The sequence below is a fragment of the Coptis chinensis genome, chromosome 8 (genome assembly GCF_015680905.1).
Source record: "Coptis chinensis isolate HL-2020 chromosome 8, ASM1568090v1, whole genome shotgun sequence".
NCBI lineage: Eukaryota > Viridiplantae > Streptophyta > Magnoliopsida > Ranunculales > Ranunculaceae > Coptis > Coptis chinensis.
In genome coordinates, this window is record NC_141463.1 from 88393426 (window position 1) to 88396846 (window position 3421).

Below are 3421 nucleotides of genomic sequence, written 5' to 3' on the forward strand. Positions count from 1 at the left end.
TGGGTAGGTTGTTTTGCGGATATTAGTGATTGACCCATTGAAGCAGGTGAAAAATATGAATCACAGAAACTGTTAATTTTTTTTTTTATATGAAAACAGTTAAAGGGTAAAAAGAGAAGACAAATTTTTTTGGAAAAAAAGGTTTCGCTAGCGGTCTCGAATCATATCCCCAAATTCGAAAACATTTTAAAAAATAACGACTTTTAGCAATGACAATAACCAAAATGGTATTAAAACCCAAAAATAATACTTTCGGGTCTTTTTGTAACCCAATTTCTTGAATTAAAAACATAATTTTAGTAATAATAATGTATAATCCGAAAAAGAACCAAAATCCAAACCGGAACCGACTTAATTAATGGGTATGGTTTTGGGTTTTCTAAATAAATAAAAATAAAATAAAATGAGAGCTTTAATATCTATATCGCCTCTCTCTATATTAATGTTGAGTAAAAAAAAACCAGAACCGAATCCAAAACGGATAAAAACTAAACCAGAACCGACCCATGAACACCCCTAATTGATGCCTAGGCTGTAGTCAACAAAGTGGGTGCCACAAACAATATGCAGTTATGCACACCTTTGATCTTTCTACATGGAGCCCACAAAATCATTGCCGTACAAAAGCACATTTCCCCGTCACTGCTGTCCACGTCAATACAAGACAAAGAAACCTACATTTTCCTTTTATTTTCTTTAGAATATGGTACCCTTGGTGGACGTGACATTGTCATGTAAATGTGGAGTATTGATCAATATACGGGTTAGCCTACATTTGGTTCAATTTGCAAAATTTTGCATGTCTACGATTAGGGGTGTGCATGGGTACCCAATTACCCGAACCCGAACCGAAACTATTTATAGCGGGTCTGGGTCCTAAAATGTTAGACCCATTTAAAGTGGGTCTTCAAGAACCGACCCGATAAAGAACCGAAACCGTTAGAACCGAATAGTAAATAAAAACCGATGGGTACCCGAACCGAAATCAGAACCGATTAGTTTGATTTTGATATATAGAATTTAGTATTATATTATACTAAATAAAAACAAACCCAAACATTATTATTATATATAGTATTATATATAGTCTATATTTGTTAGGTGTAAAATTATACTAAAATATATATAACATTTAGCATAATAGTGAATGTGTGTTATTAAATGTATATTTTATAATATTATATTAAATATGTGTATTATAAATATTAATAATAATGTTTACGTGTCTACGTCTATACGTATAGTCCTATACTATGAATTAACTTATGCACTGTCTATATTAACTAATGCATGAACGTGTACGTGCTTGATATATTACATGTATATATATTAGATAACGAATACGTGCAATGCTAACTAACAATTGTGGTATATGTGGTATTTATTCTATATATGACGCATTACGTATAGTATAATATACATATATTCGATTTAAAACATACACATACATATAATGTATGAGAATGTATTTAAAATTTTTAGATAACTTTCAAATATTATTATTGAATTTATGACCATTACTTCTTATGAGAGGACAAAAATATCGATGACAAGTGTTATAGTCACCATAAACCAACTTTTATATCGGTTATATAACTAAAAATAATAATTTTAGCAATAAAAATGTATAACCCGATAAGAAACCGAAACTGAAACCGGAACCGACTTAATTAATGGGTATGGGTCTGGGTTTTCAAAATATAAGAAAAAACCCAAAAGAACCGAACCCGATAAGAACCACTAAAAATAGACCCACAACCGAAACCGGTAAGAACCGACCCAGAACCGACCCATGAACACCCCTAGACTTACGCTTACATACATACATAATAATGCGGTCTCATACGCACGAGCATATTGAGTCTTTTTTTTTTCCTTCTCGCAAGCATATAAGCATATCGAGTTACTGACAACAGTTTCGTTCAAAATCACGAAATTTCAACCAAAATTTCGGATACTCAGAAAGTCACACCAAATAGGCAAATCCTTAGATATCCTACCTACATTAATATCCGTTCTCTCCGGATTGCTCATAGTGAGCCAGGTCAGCAAAGTTTTTAAAATAATCCCTACTTGAAAATTAATTATTTTTTTTCTTACCAAAATAATTATGAATTTGGTGTCCTCTCTAATTTAATATAAGTCAAAATTGTCTTTTCATGTGTGTTGGAAAAAAATAAAATAAAACTACGTCCGTTATTTCAATTCTATGCCCGTTATTTCAATTATTCGCATGGGCTATTTTAGTAATTATCAAATAAAAAAAGAACCCAACCCTTCGTTAAGCGTAACCTAACCGCATTCTTCTTCTTCTTGATAGAAACAAAACCTCGCTCTTCGTGAAACACCCCACTTCAATAAAAAAAAAAAAAAAAAAAAAAAACTCCCTCACAACGTATTCGTCAGGCGATTAATAATAATCCACTGAGTCTGAAAGTCAACACAAATATTAATTCAAAATCAATCAAGTGGTCTAAAATCCGGTGCTCATCACTGAAACATAATAGGGAGTATAATATTACTTTGCTTCTGGGTGATGGCATTAGTCCTGAAGTTATTTCTGTCGCTAAAAAAGTTCTCACTCTTGCTGCTTCTCAACAAGGTAATTAATAATAATAATAATAATTAAGTTCATGCCATTTGGGCTTCTTTATTAACTTCGTTGTTGTGTTTGTAGGTATTGAGTTTGAGTTGAAGGAAATGCCAGTTGGTGGAGTTGCATTGGATTTAGTTGGCGTTCTTTTGTCGGATTCCTAGAATTTGTTTGTATTTTGGTATTAGGTTTCCCTAATCAACATTTGATGAAATTTACATCATTTCTGATTAGTTAGAAAGATTCAGGTTACTTACATTGTTATATAAGCTCATTTCATTTCTATTACATTGAAAATCTTATACAATTAATAAGGAATCTGCGACCTGTTAATGAGTTTGTTCTATTCGCAATTTCATGGCCAATTATAAATGATTTCTCCTCTACACATGGATAAAACAAACCTTTCAGTGATTCCTTATAGCTGTGAATCACTTATGCGATCCCCATTTGAGGTTATCCAATATTGTTTTGTCTAATTATTGTTGTTTCTTCTTTTGTTCTTTTCTTTAAGAAGACGGTTTCAGTGCTTCATTACTTTTAGCAATAAGTCATCAGTTCAAATAACTACATACTTCTCATTTTTGCTTAGTCATATATTGTACCTACTTGAAATAAATCAATAAAGAATGTCTACATTGCTAGCAATTCTTATTTTTAGAAGTCTCACATCCAGTTTAAAGGTTCATTCAGTAACCTTGAGCCATTTCTTATCTTCCCCTATTTTAATATATTTGTTTTGGGATTTTTTATGGTTCTCTGAAATATTTTCACGGGGTTTGAGTTCTCTGAGAGTGTGATTTGGGGATTTCTTTGCAATTTTTAGTG